The sequence below is a fragment of the Cetorhinus maximus genome, unplaced genomic scaffold (genome assembly GCF_964194155.1).
Source record: "Cetorhinus maximus unplaced genomic scaffold, sCetMax3.hap1.1 HAP1_SCAFFOLD_599, whole genome shotgun sequence".
NCBI lineage: Eukaryota > Metazoa > Chordata > Chondrichthyes > Lamniformes > Cetorhinidae > Cetorhinus > Cetorhinus maximus.
In genome coordinates, this window is record NW_027596541.1 from 79,450 (window position 1) to 97,500 (window position 18,051).

Sequence of the window (18,051 nt, forward strand, 5' to 3'; positions counted from 1 at the left end):
AGAGAGAGAGAACAAAATATCACCCGAAACCTGGAGGGAGAGAGGGAATGTGAGAGAGAGAGGGAGAGAGAGAGAGGGAACAAAATATCACCCGAAACCTGGAGGGAGAGAGGGAATGTGAGAGAGAGAGAGAGAGAGCAAAACATCACCCGAAACCTGGAGAGAGAGAGGGAATGTGAGAGAGAGAGAGAGAGCAAAACATCACCCGAAACCTGGGGAGAGAGAGAGGGAATGTGAGAGAGAGAGGGAGAGCAAAACATCACCCGAAATCTGGAGAGAGAGAGGGAATGTGAGAGAGAGAGAGAGAGAACAAAACATCACCGAAATCTGGAGAGAGAGAGAGAGAGGGAATGTGGGAGAGAGAGAGGGAGAGCAAAACATCACCCGAAACCTGGAGAGAGGGGAATGTGAGAGAGAGAGAGAGAGAGCAAAACATCACCTGAAACCTGGAGAGAGCGAAAGAGGGAATGTGAGAGAGAGAGAGAGAGATAGAGAACAAAAATCTCCCGAAACCTGGAGAGAGAGAGAGAGGGAATGTGTCAGGGAGAGATAGAGAGAACAAAACATCACCCGAAACCTGGGGAGAGAGAGAGAGGGAATGTGAGAGAGAGAGAGAGAACAAATATCTCCCGAAACCTGGAAAGAGAGAGAAAGGGAATGTGAGAGAGAGAGATAAGAGGACAAAACATCACCCGAAACCTGGAGAGAGAGAGAGGGAATGTGAGAGGGAGAGAGAGAGAACAAAACATCACCCGAACCTGGGGAGAGAGAGAGAGAGGGAATGTGAGAGAGAGAAGGAGAGCAAAACATCACCCGAAATCTGGAGAGAGAGAGGGAATGTGAGAGAGACAGAGGAGAGCAAAACATCACCCGAAACCTGGAGAGAGGGAATGTGAGAGAGAGAGCAAAACAACACCCGAAACCTGGAGAGAGTGAAAGAGGGAATGTGAGAGAGAGAGAGAGAGAGAGAGGGAATGTGAGAGAGAGATAGAGAACAAAAATCTCCCGAAACCTGGAGAGAGAGAGAGGACAAAACATCACACGAAACCTGGAGAGAGAGAGAGGGAATGTGAGAGAGAGAGAGAGAGAGAGAGAGAGGGAATGTGAGGGAGAGAGAGAGAGAGAGGGAATGTGACGGAGAGAGAGTGAGAGAGGGAATGTGAGAGAGAGAGAGAGAGAACAAAACATCACCCGAAACCTGGAGAGAGAGAGAGGGAATGTGAGAGAGAGAGAGGAAGAGCAAAACAACACCCAAAACCTGGAGAGAGAGAGAGGGAATGTGAGAGAGAGAGAGAGAGAACGAAACATCACCCGAAACCTGGAGAGAGAGAGGGAATGTGAGAGAGAGAGAGAGAGAACGAAACAACACCCGAAACCTGGAGAGAGAGAGAGAGAGAGAGAGAGAGGGAATGTGAGAGAGAGAGAGAGAGAGCAAAACATCACCCGAAACCTGGGAGAGAGAGAGAGAGGGAATGTGAGAGAGAGAGAGAGAACAAAACAACACCCGAAACCTGGAGAGAGGGAATGTGAGAGAGAGAGAGGGAGAGAGAGAGAGAGAGGAGAGAGAGAGAGAGAGAGGGAATGTGAGAGAGAGAGAGGGAGAGTAAAACATCACCCGAAATCTGGAGAGAGGGAATGTGAGAGAGAGAGAGAGAACAAAACATCACCCGGAACCTGGGGAGAGAGAGAGAGAGGGAATGTGAGAGAGAGAGAGAGAGAGAAAGAGAGCAAAACCTCACCCAAAACCTGGAGAGAGAGAGAGAGGGAATGTGAGAGAGAGAGAGAGAGAGAGGAGGGAATGTGAGAGAGAGAGAGAGAGAGAGTGGGAATGTGAGAGAGACAGAGAGAGAGAAGAAAACATCACCTGAAACCTGGAGAGAGAGAGAGGGAATGTGTCAGGGAGAGATAGAGAGAACAAAACATCACCCGAAACCTGGAGAGAGAGAGGGAACGTGAGAGAGAGAGGGAGAGTAAAACATCACCCGATACCTGGGAGAGAGAGAGGGAATGTGAGAGAGACAGAGAGAGACAGAGAGAAAGAGAGAGAGAGGGAATGTGAGAGGGACAGAGAGAGAACAAAACATTACCCGAAACCTGGAGAGATAGAGAGGGAATGTGAGAGAGAGAGAGAGAGAGAGAGAGAGAGAGAGAGGGAATGTGAGAGAGACAGAGAGAGAGAGAGAGAGGGAATGTGAGAGGGAGAGAGAGAGAACAAAACATTACCCGAAACCTGGGGAGAGAGAGAGGGAATGTGAGAGAGAGAGAGAGAGAACAAAACATCACCCGAAATCTGGAGGGAGAGAGGGAATGTGAGAGAGAGACGGAGAGAGAGAGAGAGAGAGAACAAAATATCACCCGAAACCTGGAGGGAGAGAGGGAATGTGAGAGAGAGAGGGAGAGAGAGAGAGGGAACAAAATATCACCCGAAACCTGGAGGGAGAGAGGGAATGTGAGAGAGAGAGAGAGAGAGCAAAACATCACCCGAAACCTGGAGAGAGAGAGGGAATGTGAGAGAGAGAGAGAGAGAGCAAAACATCACCCGAAACCTGGGGAGAGAGAGAGGGAATGTGAGAGAGAGAGGGAGAGCAAAACATCACCCGAAATCTGGAGAGAGAGAGGGAATGTGAGAGAGAGAGAGAGAGAACAAAACATCACCCGAAATCTGGAGAGAGAGAGAGAGAGGGAATGTGGGAGAGAGAGAGGGAGAGCAAAACATCACCCGAAACCTGGAGAGAGGGAATGTGAGAGAGAGAGAGAGAGAGCAAAACATCACCTGAAACCTGGAGAGAGCGAAAGAGGGAATGTGAGAGAGAGAGAGAGAGAGATAGAGAACAAAAATCTCCCGAAACCTGGAGAGAGAGAGAGAGGGAATGTGTCAGGGAGAGATAGAGAGAACAAAACATCACCCGAAACCTGGGGAGAGAGAGAGAGGGAATGTGAGAGAGAGAGAGAGAATGAGAGAGAGAGATAAGAGGACAAAACATCACCCGAAACCTGGAGAGAGAGAGAGGGAATGTGAGAGAGAGAGAGAGAGAACAAAACATCACCCGAAACCTGGAGAGAGAGAGAGGGAATGTGAGAGAGAGAGAGAAAGAGAGAGAGAGAGGGAATGTGAGAGACAGAGGGAGAGAGAGAGAGAGAACAAAACATCAGCTGAAAACTGGAGAGAGAGAGAGGGAATGTGAGAAGAAGAGAGAGAGAGAGAGAGAGGGAATGTGAGAGAGAGTGAGAGAGAGCAAAACATCACCCGAAACCTGGAGAGAGAGAGGGAATGTGAGAGAGAGTGAGAGAGAGCAAAACATCACCCGAAACCTGGAGAGAGAGAGAGGGAACGTGAGAGAGAGAGAGGGAGAGTAAAACATCACCCGATACCTGGGGAGAGAGAGAGGGAATGTGAGAGAGATAAGGAGAGCAAAACATCACCCGAAACCTGGAGAGAGAGAGGGAACATGAGAGAGAGAGAGGGAGAGTAAAACATCACCCGATACCTGGGGAGAGAGAGATGGAATGTGAGAAAGAGTGAGAGAGAGCAAACCATCACCCGAAACCTGGAGAGAGAGAGGGAATGGGAGAGAGAGGGAGAGAGAACAAAACATCACCCGAAACCTGGAGAGAGAGAGAGGGAATGTGAGAGAGAGAAGGAGAGCAAAACATCACCCGAAACCTGGAGAGAGAGAGAGAGAGAGGGAATGTGAGAGAGGGAGAGCAAAACATCACACGAAACCTGGAGAGAGGGAATGTGAGAGAGAGCGAGAGAGAGAGAGAGGGAATGTGAGAGAGAGAGGGAGAGCAAAACATCACCCGAAATCTGGAGATAGAGAGGGAATGCGAGAGAGAGAGAGAGCAAAACATCACCCGAAACCTGGAGAGAGAGAGAGGGAATGTGAGAGAGAGAGAGAGCAAAACAACACCCGAAACCTGGAGAGAGAGAGGGAATGTGACAGAGAGAGGGAGAGAGAGAGAGAGAGAGAGGGAATGTGAGAGAGAAAGAGAGAGAACAAAATATCACCCGGAACCTGGGGAGAGAGGGAATGTGAGAGAGACGGAGAGAGAGAGAGAGGAGGGAATGTGAGAGAGAGAGAGGGAAGGTGAGAGAGAGAGAGAGAGAACAAAACACCACCTGAAAAATGGAGAGAGAGAGAGGGAATGTGAGAGAGACAGAGAGAGAGAGAGAGAGAGAGAGAGAGGGAATGTGAGAGGGAGAGAGAGAGAACAAAACATCACCCGAAACCTGGAGACAGAGAGAGGGAATGTGAGAGAGACAGAGAGAGAGAGAGAGAGAGAGAGAGAGAGGGAATGTGAGAGGGAGAGAGAGAGAACAAAACATCACCCGAAATCTGGAGGGAGAGAGAGGGAATGTGAGAGACAGAGGGAGAGAGAGAGAGAGAGAACAAAACATCAGCTGAAAACTGGAGAGAGAGAGAGGGAATGTGAGAGAGAGAGAGAGAGAGAGAGAGAGGGAATGTGAGAGAGAGTGAGAGAGAGCAAAACATCACCCGAAACCTGGAGAGAGAGAGGGAATGTGAGAGAGAGAGAGGGAGAGCAAAACATCACCCGAAACCTGGGGAGAGAGAGAGAGAGGGAATGTGAGAGAGAGAGAGAGAGAGAGAGAGAGCAAAACATCACCCGAAACCTGGGAAGAGAGAGAGGGAATGTGAGAGAGAGAGAGAGAGAGCAAAACAACACCCGAAACCTGGAGAGGGAGAGAGGGAATGTGAGAGAGAGAGAGAGCAAAACAACACCCGAAACCTGGGGAGAGAGAGAGGGAATGTGAGAGAGAGAGAGAGAGAGCAAAACATCACCCGAAACCTGGGGAGAGAGAGAGAGGGAATGTGTCAGGGAGAGATAAAGAGAACAAAATATCACCCGAAACCTGGGGAGGGAGAGAGAGAGAGGGAACGTGAGAGAGAGAGAGAGAACAAAATATCTCCCGAAACCTGGAAAGAGAGAGAGAGGGAATGTGAGAGAGAGAGAGAGAGAGAACAAAACAACACCCGAAACCTGGAGAGAGAGAGAGAGGGAATGTGAGAGAGACAGAGGGAGAGCAAAACATCACCCGAAACCTGGGGAGAGAGAGAGCGAATGTGAGAGAGAGAGAGAGAGAGAGAGAGAGAGGGAATGTGAGAGAGAGATAGAGAACAAAAATCTCCCGAAACCTGGGGAGAGAGAGAGGGAATGTGAGAGAGAGAGAGAGAACAAAACTACACCCGAAACCTGGAGAGAGAGAGAGAGGGAATGTGAGAGAGAGGAGAGCAAAACATCACCCGAAATCTGGAGAGAGAGAGGGAATGTGAGATAGAGAGAGGGAGAGAACAAGATATCACCCGAAACCTGGAGAGAGAGAGAGAGAGAAGGAATGTGAGAGAGAGAGGGAGAGCAAAACATCACCCGAAATCTGGAGAGAGAGGGAATGTGAGAGAGACAGAGGGAGAGCAAAACATCACCCGAAACCTGCAGAGAGGGAATGTGAGAGAGAGAGAGGGAGAGCAAAACATCACCCGAAACCTGGAGAGAGGGAATGTGAGAGAGAGAGAGAGAGCAAAACAACACCCGAAACCTGGAGATAGAGAGAGAGAGGGAATGTGAGAGAGAGAGAGGGAGAGCAAATCATCACCCGAAACGTGGAGAGAGAGAGGGAATGTGAGAGAGAGAGAGAGAGAGAGAACAAAACAACACCCGAAACCTGGAGAGAGAGAGAGAGGGAATGTGAGAGAGAGAGAGGGAGAGCAAAACATCACCCGAAACCTGGAGAGAGAGAGGGAATGTGAGAGAGAGAGAGGGAGAGCAAAACATCACCCGAAACCTGGGGAGAGAGAGAGAGAGGGAATGTGAGAGAGAGAGAGAGAGAGAGAGAGAGCAAAACATCACCCGAAACCTGGGAAGAGAGAGAGGGAATGTGAGAGAGAGAGAGAGAGAGCAAAACAACACCCGAAACCTGGAGAGGGAGAGAGGGAATGTGAGAGAGAGAGAGAGCAAAACAACACCCGAAACCTGGGGAGAGAGAGAGGGAATGTGAGAGAGAGAGAGAGAGAGCAAAACATCACCCGAAACCTGGGGAGAGAGAGAGAGGGAATGTGTCAGGGAGAGATAAAGAGAACAAAATATCACCCGAAACCTGGGGAGGGAGAGAGAGAGAGGGAACGTGAGAGAGAGAGAGAGAACAAAATATCTCCCGAAACCTGGAAAGAGAGAGAGAGGGAATGTGAGAGAGAGAGAGAGAGAGAACAAAACAACACCCGAAACCTGGAGAGAGAGAGAGAGGGAATGTGAGAGAGACAGAGGGAGAGCAAAACATCACCCGAAACCTGGGGAGAGAGAGAGCGAATGTGAGAGAGAGAGAGAGAGAGAGAGAGAGAGGGAATGTGAGAGAGAGATAGAGAACAAAAATCTCCCGAAACCTGGGGAGAGAGAGAGGGAATGTGAGAGAGAGAGAGAGAACAAAACTACACCCGAAACCTGGAGAGAGAGAGAGAGGGAATGTGAGAGAGAGGAGAGCAAAACATCACCCGAAATCTGGAGAGAGAGAGGGAATGTGAGATAGAGAGAGGGAGAGAACAAGATATCACCCGAAACCTGGAGAGAGAGAGAGAGAGAAGGAATGTGAGAGAGAGAGGGAGAGCAAAACATCACCCGAAATCTGGAGAGAGAGGGAATGTGAGAGAGACAGAGGGAGAGCAAAACATCACCCGAAACCTGCAGAGAGGGAATGTGAGAGAGAGAGAGGGAGAGCAAAACATCACCCGAAACCTGGAGAGAGGGAATGTGAGAGAGAGAGAGAGAGCAAAACAACACCCGAAACCTGGAGATAGAGAGAGAGAGGGAATGTGAGAGAGAGAGAGGGAGAGCAAATCATCACCCGAAACGTGGAGAGAGAGAGGGAATGTGAGAGAGAGAGAGAGAGAGAGAACAAAACAACACCCGAAACCTGGAGAGAGAGAGAGAGGGAATGTGAGAGAGAGAGAGGGAGAGCAAAACATCACCCGAAACCAGGAGAGAGAGAGGGAATGTGAGAGAGAGAGAGAGAGAACGAAACATCACTCGAAACCTGGAGAGAGGGAATTTGAAAGAGAGAGAGAGGGAGAGCAAAACATCACCCGAAACCTGGGGAGAGAGAGAGAGAGGGAATGTGAGAGAAAGAGAGAGAACAAAACATCACCCGAAACCTGGGGAGAGAGAGAGGGAATGTGAGAGAGAGAGAGAGCAAAACATCACCCGAAACCTGGAGAGAGAGAGAGAGAGGGAATGTGAGAGAGAGAGAAAGAGAGGGAGAGCAAAACATCACCCGAAATCTGGAGAGAGAGAGGGAATGTGAGAGAGACAGAGGGAGAGCAAAACATCACCCGAAACCTGGAGAGAGGGAATGTGAGAGAGAGAGAGAGAGAGAGCAAAACATCACCTGAAACCTGGAGAGAGCGAAAGAGGGAATGTGAGAGAGAGAGAGAAAGAGAGAGAGGGAATGTGAGAGAGAGATAGAGAACAAAAATCTCCCGAAACCTGGAGAGAGAGAGAGAGGGAATGTGTCAGGGAGAGATAGAGAGAACAAAACATCACCCGAAACCTGGGGGGAGAGAGAGAGAGAGGGAATGTGAGAGAGAGAGAGAGAACAAAATATCTCCCGAAACCTGGAAAGAGATAGAAGGAACGTGAGGGAGAGAGAGAGAGAGGACAAAACATCACACGAAACCTGGAGAGAGAGAGAGAGGGAATGTGAGAGAGAGAGAGAGAGAACAAAACAACACCCGAAACCTGGAGAGAGAGAGAGGGAATGTGAGAGAGAGAGAGAGAGAGAGAGAGCAAAACATCACCCGAAACCTGGGGAGAGAGAGAGAGAGAGGGAATGTGAGAGAGAGAGAGGGAGAGCAAAACATCACCCGAAACCTGGAGAGAGAGAGGGAATGTGAGAGAGACAGAGAGAACGAAACATCACCCGAAACCTGGAGAGAGAGAGGGAATGTGAAAGAGAGAGAGAGAGAGAACAAAACATCACCCGAAACCTGGGGAGAGAGAGAGAGAGGGAATGTGAGAGAGAGAGAGGGAGAGCAAAACATCACCCGAAACCTGGGGAGAGAGAGAGAGAGGGAATGTGAGAGAGAGAGAGAGAGAGAGAGCAAAACATCACCCGAAACCTGGGGAGAGAGAGAGGGAATGTGAGAGAGAGAGAGAGAGACCAAAACAACACCCGAAACCTGGAGAGGGAGAGAGGGAATGTGAGAGAGAGAGAGAGCAAAACAACACCCGAAACCTGGGGAGAGAGAGAGGGAATGTGAGAGAGAGAGAGAGCAAAACATCACCCGAAACCTGGGGAGAGAGAGAGGGAATGTGAGAGAGAGAGAGAGAGAACAAAACAACACCCGAAACCTGGAGAGAGAGAGGGAATGTGAGAGAGAGAAGGAGAGCAAAACATCACCCGAAATCTGGAGAGAGAGAGGGAATGTGACAGAGACAGAGGGAGAGCAAAACATCACCCGAAACCTGGAGAGAGGGAATGTGAGAGAGAGAGAGGGAGAGCAAAACATCACCTGAAACCTGGAGAGAGCGAAAGAGGGAATGTGAGAGAGAGAGAGAGAGAGAGAGCAAAACAACACCCGAAACCTGGAGAGAGAGAGAGAGAGGGAATGTGAGAGAGAGAGGGGGAGAGCAAAACAACACCCGAAACCTCGGGAGAGAGAGAGAGAGAGGGAATGTGAGAGAGAGAGGGAGAGCAAAACATCACCCGAAATCTGGAGAGAGAGAGAGAGAGAGAGGGAATGTGAGAGGGAGAAAGAGAGGGAATGTGAGAGAGAGGGAGAGAGAGAAAAAAACATCACCCGAAACCTGGAGAGAGAGAGAGAGAGAGAGGGAATGTGAGAGGGAGAGAGAGAGAACAAAACATCACCCGAAACCTGGGGAGAGAGAGAGAGAGGGAATGTGAGAGAGAGAAGGAGAGCAAAACATCACCCGAAATCTGGAGAGAGAGAGGGAATGTGAGAGAGACAGAGGGAGAGCAAAACATCACCCGAAACCTGGAGAGAGGGAATGTGAGAGAGAGAGCAAAACAACACCCGAAACCTGGAGAGAGTGAAAGAGGGAATGTGAGAGAGAGAGAGAGAGAGAGAGGGAATGTGAGAGAGAGATAGAGAACAAAAATCTCCCGAAACCTGGAGAGAGAGAGAGGACAAAACATCACACGAAACCTGGAGAGAGAGAGAGGGAATGTGAGAGAGAGAGAGAGAGAGAGAGAGAGGGAATGTGAGGGAGAGAGAGAGAGAGAGGGAATGTGACGGAGAGAGAGTGAGAGAGGGAATGTGAGAGAGAGAGAGAGAGAACAAAACATCACCCGAAACCTGGAGAGAGAGAGAGAGGGAATGTGAGAGAGAGAGAGAGAGAACAAAACAACACCCGAAACCTGGAGAGAGAGAGAGGGAATGTGAGAGAGAGAAGGAGAGCAAAACATCACCCGAAATCTGGAGAGAGAGAGGGAATGTGACAGAGACAGAGGGAGAGCAAAACATCACCCGAAACCTGGAGAGAGGGAATGTGAGAGAGAGAGAGGGAGAGCAAAACATCACCTGAAACCTGGAGAGAGCGAAAGAGGGAATGTGAGAGAGAGAGAGAGAGAGAGAGCAAAACAACACCCGAAACCTGGAGAGAGAGAGAGAGAGGGAATGTGAGAGAGAGAGAGGGAGAGCAAAACAACACCCGAAACCTGGGGAGAGAGAGAGAGAGAGGGAATGTGAGAGAGAGAGGGAGAGCAAAACATCACCCGAAATCTGGAGAGAGAGAGAGGGAATGTGAGAGGGAGAGAGAGAGGGAATGTGAGAGAGAGAGAGAGAGAGAGAACAAAACATCACCCGAAACCTGGAGAGAGAGAGAGAGAGGGAATGTGAGAGGGAGAGAGAGAGAACAAAACATCACCCGAAACCTGGGGAGAGAGAGAGAGAGGGAATGTGAGAGAGAGAAGGAGAGCAAAACATCACCCGAAATCTGGAGAGAGAGAGGGAATGTGAGAGAGACAGAGGGAGAGCAAAACATCACCCGAAACCTGGAGAGAGGGAATGTGAGAGAGAGAGCAAAACAACACCCGAAACCTGGAGAGAGTGAAAGAGGGAATGTGAGAGAGAGAGAGAGAGAGAGAGAGAGAGGGAATGTGAGAGAGAGATAGAGAACAAAAATCTCCCGAAACCTGGAGAGAGAGAGAGGACAAAACATCACACGAAACCTGGAGAGAGACAGAGGGAATGTGAGAGAGAGAGAGAGAGAGAGAGAGAGAGAGAGGAAATGTGAGGGAGAGAGAGAGAGAGAGGGAATGTGACGGAGAGAGAGTGAGAGAGGGAATGTGAGAGAGAGAGAGAGAGAACAAAACACCACCCGAAACCTGGAGAGAGAGAGAGAGGGAATGTGAGAGAGAGAGAGAGAGAACAAAACAACACCCGAAACCTGGAGAGAGAGAGAGGGAATGTGAGAGAGAGAGAGGGAGAGCAAAACAACACCCGAAACCTGGAGAGAGAGAGAGGGAATGTGAGAGAGAGAGAGAGAGAACGAAACATCACCCGAAACCTGGAGAGAGAGAGGGAATGTGAGAGAGAGAGAGAGAGAGCAAAACATCACCCGAAACCTGGGGAGAGAGAGAGAGAGGGAATGTGAGAGAGAGAGAGAGAACAAAACAACACCCGAAACCTGGAGAGAGGGAATGTGAGAGAGAGAGAGGGAGAGAGAGAGAGAGAGAGAGAGAGAGAGAGAGGGAATGTGAGAGAGAGAGAGGGAGAGTAAAACATCACCCGAAATCTGGAGAGAGGGAATGTGAGAGAGAGAGAGGGAGAGAGGAGGGAAAGTGAGAGAGAGAGAGAGAGAGGGAATGTGAGAGAGAGGGAGAGAGGAGGGAATGTGAGAGAGAGAGAGAGAGGGAATGTGAGAGAGAGAGAGGGAGAGTAAAACATCACCCGAAATCTGGAGAGGGGGAATGTGAGAGAGAGAGAGAGAACAAAACATCACCCGAAATCTGGAAGGAGAGAGGGAATGTGAGAGAGAGACGGAGAGAGAGAGAGAGAGAGAACAAAATATCACCCGAAACCTGGAGGGAGAGAGGGAATGTGAGAGAGAGAGGGAGAGAGAGAGAGAGAACAAAATATCACCCGAAACCTGGAGGGAGAGAGGGAATGTGAGAGAGAGAGAGAGAGCAAAACATCACCCGAAACCTGGAGAGAGAGAGGGAATGTGAGAGAGAGAGAGAGAGCAAAACATCACCCGAAACCTGGGGAGAGAGAGAGGGAATGTGAGAGAGAGAGGGAGAGCAAAACATCACCCGAAATCTGGAGAGAGGGAATCTGAGAGAGAGAGAGAGAGAACAAAACATCACCCGAAATCTGGAGAGAGAGAGAGAGAGGGAATGTGAGGGAGAGGGAGAGAGAGAGGGAATGTGACGGAGAGAGAGTGAGAGAGGGAATGTGAGAGAGAGAGAGAGAGAACAAAACATCACCCGAAACCTGGAGAGAGAGAGAGAGGGAATGTGAGAGAGAGAGAGAGAGAACAAAACAACACCCGAAACCTGGAGAGAGAGAGAGGGAATGTGAGAGAGAGAAGGAGAGCAAAACATCACCCGAAATCTGGAGAGAGAGAGGGAATGTGACAGAGACAGAGGGAGAGCAAAACATCACTCGAAACCTGGAGAGAGGGAAAGTGAGAGAGAGAGAGGGAGAGCAAAACATCACCTGAAACCTGGAGAGAGCGAAAGAGGGAATGTGAGAGAGAGAGAGAGAGAGAGAGCAAAACAACACCCGAAACCTGGAGAGAGAGAGAGAGAGGGAATGTGAGAGAGAGAGAGGGAGAGCAAAACAACACCCGAAACCTGGGGAGAGAGAGAGAGAGAGGGAATGTGAGAGAGAGAGGGAGAGCAAAACATCACCCGAAATCTGGAGAGAGAGAGAGAGAGAGAGGGAATGTGAGAGGGAGAGAGAGAGGGAATGTGAGAGAGAGAGAGAGAGAGAGAACAAAACATCACCCGAAACCTGGAGAGAGAGAGAGAGAGGGAATGTGAGAGGGAGAGAGAGAGAACAAAACATCACCCGAAACCTGGGGAGAGAGAGAGAGAGGGAATGTGAGAGAGAGAAGGAGAGCAAAACATCACCCGAAATCTGGAGAGAGAGAGGGAATGTGAGAGAGACAGAGGGAGAGCAAAACATCACCCGAAACCTGGAGAGAGGGAATGTGAGAGAGAGAGCAAAACAACACCCGAAACCTGGAGAGAGTGAAAGAGGGAATGTGAGAGAGAGAGAGAGAGAGAGAGAGAGAGGGAATGTGAGAGAGAGATAGAGAACAAAAATCTCCCGAAACCTGGAGAGAGAGAGAGGACAAAACATCACACGAAACCTGGAGAGAGACAGAGGGAATGTGAGAGAGAGAGAGAGAGAGAGAGAGAGAGAGAGGAAATGTGAGGGAGAGAGAGAGAGAGAGGGAATGTGACGGAGAGAGAGTGAGAGAGGGAATGTGAGAGAGAGAGAGAGAGAACAAAACATCACCCGAAACCTGGATAGAGAGAGAGAGGGAATGTGAGAGAGAGAGAGAGAGAACAAAACAACACCCGAAACCTGGAGAGAGAGAGAGGGAATGTGAGAGAGAGAGAGGGAGAGCAAAACAACACCCGAAACCTGGAGAGAGAGAGAGGGAATGTGAGAGAGAGAGAGAGAGAACGAAACATCACCCGAAACCTGGAGAGAGAGAGGGAATGTGAGAGAGAGAGAGAGAGAGCAAAACATCACCCGAAACCTGGGGAGAGAGAGAGAGAGGGAATGTGAGAGAGAGAGAGAGAACAAAACAACACCCGAAACCTGGAGAGAGGGAATGTGAGAGAGAGAGAGGGAGAGAGAGAGAGAGAGAGAGAGAGAGAGAGGGAATGTGAGAGAGAGAGAGGGAGAGTAAAACATCACCCGAAATCTGGAGAGAGGGAATGTGAGAGAGAGAGAGGGAGAGAGGAGGGAAAGTGAGAGAGAGAGAGAGAGAGGGAATGTAAGAGAGAGGGAGAGAGGAGGGAATGTGAGAGAGAGAGAGAGAGGGAATGTGAGAGAGAGAGAGGGAGAGTAAAACATCACCCGAAATCTGGAGAGGGGGAATGTGAGAGAGAGAGAGAGAACAAAACATCACCCGAAATCTGGAAGGAGAGAGGGAATGTGAGAGAGAGACGGAGAGAGAGAGAGAGAGAGAACAAAATATCACCCGAAACCTGGAGGGAGAGAGGGAATGTGAGAGAGAGAGGGAGAGAGAGAGAGAGAACAAAATATCACCCGAAACCTGGAGGGAGAGAGGGAATGTGAGAGAGAGAGAGAGAGCAAAACATCACCCGAAACCTGGAGAGAGAGAGGGAATGTGAGAGAGAGAGAGAGAGCAAAACATCACCCGAAACCTGGGGAGAGAGAGAGGGAATGTGAGAGAGAGAGGGAGAGCAAAACATCACCCGAAATCTGGAGAGAGGGAATCTGAGAGAGAGAGAGAGAGAACAAAACATCACCCGAAATCTGGAGAGAGAGAGAGAGAGGGAATGTGGGAGAGAGAGAGGGAGAGCAAAACATCACCCGAAACCTGGAGAGAGGGAATGTGAGAGAGAGAGAGAGAGAGCAAAACATCACCTGAAACCTGGAGAGAGCGAAAGAGGGAATGTGAGAGAGAGAGAGAGAGAGATAGAGAACAAAAATCTCCCGAAACCTGGAGAGAGAGAGAGAGGGAATGTGTCAGGGAGAGATAGAGAGAACAAAACATCACCCGAAACCTGGGGAGAGAGAGAGAGGGAATGTGAGAGAGAGAGAGAGAACAAAATATCTCCCGAAACCTGGAAAGAGAGAGAAAGGGAATGTGAGAGAGAGAGATAAGAGGACAAAACATCACCCGAAACCTGGAGGGAGAGAGGGAATGTGAGAGAGAGAGAGAGAGAGCAAAACCTCACCCAAAACCTGGAGAGAGAGAGAGAGGGAATGCGAGAGAGAGAGAGAGAGAGAGGAGGGAATGTGAGAGAGAGAGAGAGAGTGGGAATGTGAGAGAGACAGAGAGAGAGAACAAAACATCACCTGAAACCTGGAGAGAGAGAGGGAATGTGAGAGAGAGAGAGAGAGAGAGAGACGGAGGGAACGTGAGAGAGAGAGAGAGAGAGGGAATGTGAGAGAGAGAGAGAGAGAGAACAAAACACCACCTGAAAAATGGAGAGAGAGAGAGGGAATGTGAGAGAGACAGAGAGAGAGAGAGAGAGGGAATGTGAGAGGGAGAGAGAGAGAACAAAACATCACCCGAAACCTGGAGAGAGAGAGAGGGAATGTGAGAGAGACAGAGAGAGAGAGAGAGAGAGAGAGAGAGAGAGAGGGAATGTAAGAGGGAGAGAGAGAGAACAAAACATTAACCGAAACCTAGGGAGAGAGAGAGGGAATGTGAGAGAGAGAGAGAGATCAAAACATCACCCGAAATCTGGAGGGAGAGAGGGAATGTGAGAGAGAGAGGGAGAGAGGGAGAGAGAGAACAAAATTTCACCCGAAACCTGGAGGGAGAGAGGGAATGTGAGAGAGAGAGGGAGAGAGAGAGAGAGAGAACAAAACATCAGCTGAAAACTGGAGAGAGAGAGAGGGAATGTGAGAGAGAGAGAGAGAGAGAGAGAGAATGTGAGAGAGAGTGAGAGAGAGCAAAACATCACCCGAAACCTGGAGAGAGAGAGGGAATGTGAGAGAGAGAGAGAGAGAACAAAACAACACCCGAAACCTGGAGAGAGAGAGAGGGAATGTGAGAGAGAGAAGGAGAGCAAAACATCACCCGAAATCTGGAGAGAGAGAGGGAATGTGACAGAGACAGAGGGAGAGCAAAACATCACCCGAAACCTGGAGAGAGGGAATGTGAGAGAGAGAGAGGGAGAGCAAAACATCACCTGAAACCTGGAGAGAGCGAAAGAGGGAATGTGAGAGAGAGAGAGAGAGAGAGAGCAAAACAACACCCGAAACCTGGAGAGAGAGAGAGAGAGGGAATGTGAGAGAGAGAGAGGGAGAGCAAAACAACACCCGAAACCTGGGGAGAGAGAGAGAGAGAGGGAATGTGAGAGAGAGAGGGAGAGCAAAACATCACCCGAAATCTGGAGAGAGAGAGAGAGAGAGAGGGAATGTGAGAGGGAGAGAGAGAGGGAATGTGAGAGAGAGAGAGAGAGAGAGAACAAAACATCACCCGAAACCTGGAGAGAGAGAGAGAGAGGGAATGTGAGAGGGAGAGAGAGAGAACAAAACATCACCCGAAACCTGGGGAGAGAGAGAGAGAGGGAATGTGAGAGAGAGAAGGAGAGCAAAACATCACCCGAAATCTGGAGAGAGAGAGGGAATGTGAGAGAGACAGAGGGAGAGCAAAACATCACCCGAAACCTGGAGAGAGGGAATGTGAGAGAGAGAGCAAAACAACACCCGAAACCTGGAGAGAGTGAAAGAGGGAATGTGAGAGAGAGAGAGAGAGAGAGAGAGAGAGGGAATGTGAGAGAGAGATAGAGAACAAAAATCTCCCGAAACCTGGAGAGAGAGAGAGGACAAAACATCACACGAAACCTGGAGAGAGACAGAGGGAATGTGAGAGAGAGAGAGAGAGAGAGAGAGAGAGAGAGGAAATGTGAGGGAGAGAGAGAGAGAGAGGGAATGTGACGGAGAGAGAGTGAGAGAGGGAATGTGAGAGAGAGAGAGAGAGAACAAAACACCACCCGAAACCTGGAGAGAGAGAGAGAGGGAATGTGAGAGAGAGAGAGAGAGAACAAAACAACACCCGAAACCTGGAGAGAGAGAGAGGGAATGTGAGAGAGAGAGAGGGAGAGCAAAACAACACCCGAAACCTGGAGAGAGAGAGAGGGAATGTGAGAGAGAGAGAGAGAGAACGAAACATCACCCGAAACCTGGAGAGAGAGAGGGAATGTGAGAGAGAGAGAGAGAGAGCAAAACATCACCCGAAACCTGGGGAGAGAGAGAGAGAGGGAATGTGAGAGAGAGAGAGAGAACAAAACAACACCCGAAACCTGGAGAGAGGGAATGTGAGAGAGAGAGAGGGAGAGAGAGAGAGAGAGAGAGAGAGAGAGAGAGGGAATGTGAGAGAGAGAGAGGGAGAGTAAAACATCACCCGAAATCTGGAGAGAGGGAATGTGAGAGAGAGAGAGGGAGAGAGGAGGGAAAGTGAGAGAGAGAGAGAGAGAGGGAATGTGAGAGAGAGGGAGAGAGGAGGGAATGTGAGAGAGAGAGAGAGAGGGAATGTGAGAGAGAGAGAGGGAGAGTAAAACATCACCCGAAATCTGGAGAGGGGGAATGTGAGAGAGAGAGAGAGAACAAAACATCACCCGAAATCTGGAAGGAGAGAGGGAATGTGAGAGAGAGACGGAGAGAGAGAGAGAGAGAGAACAAAATATCACCCGAAACCTGGAGGGAGAGAGGGAATGTGAGAGAGAGAGGGAGAGAGAGAGAGAGAACAAAATATCACCCGAAACCTGGAGGGAGAGAGGGAATGTGAGAGAGAGAGAGAGAGCAAAACATCACCCGAAACCTGGAGAGAGAGAGGGAATGTGAGAGAGAGAGAGAGAGCAAAACATCACCCGAAACCTGGGGAGAGAGAGAGGGAATGTGAGAGAGAGAGGGAGAGCAAAACATCACCCGAAATCTGGAGAGAGGGAATCTGAGAGAGAGAGAGAGAGAACAAAACATCACCCGAAATCTGGAGAGAGAGAGAGAGAGGGAATGTGAGGGAGAGGGAGAGAGAGAGGGAATGTGACGGAGAGAGAGTGAGAGAGGGAATGTGAGAGAGAGAGAGAGAGAACAAAACATCACCCGAAACCTGGAGAGAGAGAGAGAGGGAATGTGAGAGAGAGAGAGAGAGAACAAAACAACACCCGAAACCTGGAGAGAGAGAGAGGGAATGTGAGAGAGAGAAGGAGAGCAAAACATCACCCGAAATCTGGAGAGAGAGAGGGAATGTGACAGAGACAGAGGGAGAGCAAAACATCACCCGAAACCTGGAGAGAGGGAATGTGAGAGAGAGAGAGGGAGAGCAAAACATCACCTGAAACCTGGAGAGAGCGAAAGAGGGAATGTGAGAGAGAGAGAGAGAGAGAGAGCAAAACAACACCCGAAACCTGGAGAGAGAGAGAGAGAGGGAATGTGAGAGAGAGAGAGGGAGAGCAAAACAACACCCGAAACCTGGGGAGAGAGAGAGAGAGAGGGAATGTGAGAGAGAGAGGGAGAGCAAAACATCACCCGAAATCTGGAGAGAGAGAGAGAGAGAGAGGGAATGTGAGAGGGAGAGAGAGAGGGAATGTGAGAGAGAGAGAGAGAGAGAGAACAAAACATCACCCGAAACCTGGAGAGAGAGAGAGAGAGGGAATGTGAGAGGGAGAGAGAGAGAACAAAACATCACCCGAAACCTGGGGAGAGAGAGAGAGAGGGAATGTGAGAGAGAGAAGGAGAGCAAAACATCACCCGAAATCTGGAGAGAGAGAGGGAATGTGAGAGAGACAGAGGGAGAGCAAAACATCACCCGAAACCTGGAGAGAGGGAATGTGAGAGAGAGAGCAAAACAACACCCGAAACCTGGAGAGAGTGAAAGAGGGAATGTGAGAGAGAGAGAGAGAGAGAGAGAGAGAGGGAATGTGAGAGAGAGATAGAGAACAAAAATCTCCCGAAACCTGGAGAGAGAGAGAGGACAAAACATCACACGAAACCTGGAGAGAGACAGAGGGAATGTGAGAGAGAGAGAGAGAGAGAGAGAGAGAGAGAGGAAATGTGAGGGAGAGAGAGAGAGAGAGGGAATGTGACGGAGAGAGAGTGAGAGAGGGAATGTGAGAGAGAGAGAGAGAGAACAAAACATCACCCGAAACCTGGAGAGAGAGAGAGAGGGAATGTGAGAGAGAGAGAGAGAGAACAAAACAACACCCGAAACCTGGAGAGAGAGAGAGGGAATGTGAGAGAGAGAGAGGGAGAGCAAAACAACACCCGAAACCTGGAGAGAGAGAGAGGGAATGTGAGAGAGAGAGAGAGAGAACGAAACATCACCCGAAACCTGGAGAGAGAGAGGGAATGTGAGAGAGAGAGA